Here is a 493-nt window from a genome sequence, read left to right on the forward strand (position 1 = left end):
AACTGCAAACAATTCAGTCCACCCTATGACTAAACGTGAAGAATTGAAGGATATTACCTATGAACCTGAACAATTATCTCAGCCCCATAGCAGAGGTGGCAGAGTAGCCTAGTGGTTAGAGCGTTGGACTAGTAACCGAAAGGTTGCAAGTTCGCATCCCCGAGCTGACAAGGTGCAAATCTGTCGTTCTGCCCCTGAACAGGCAGTTAACCCACTGTTCCTAGGCCATCATTGAAAATAAGAATTTGTTCTTAACTGACTTGCCTAGTGAAATAAAATTAAAATAAATAAAAAAGGAGTAGAATTGCATGAATTTTTTTTTTAACTACAACATTATCTGAGGTGAAGAGAACATTTTACCGTTTTAAAGCTAATTTCTTGCAATTCTACACATTTTGCCATGATTTATGTCATGTTCATATGATATGAGTGAGAGTGACTTACAAAATCAAATGGGGGGAGGGGGAGGGGGTGCTGAAGGAGGGGGGGGGCC

The sequence above is a fragment of the Oncorhynchus masou genome, chromosome 3 (genome assembly GCF_036934945.1).
Source record: "Oncorhynchus masou masou isolate Uvic2021 chromosome 3, UVic_Omas_1.1, whole genome shotgun sequence".
NCBI classification, from domain to species: Eukaryota; Metazoa; Chordata; class Actinopteri; order Salmoniformes; family Salmonidae; genus Oncorhynchus; species Oncorhynchus masou.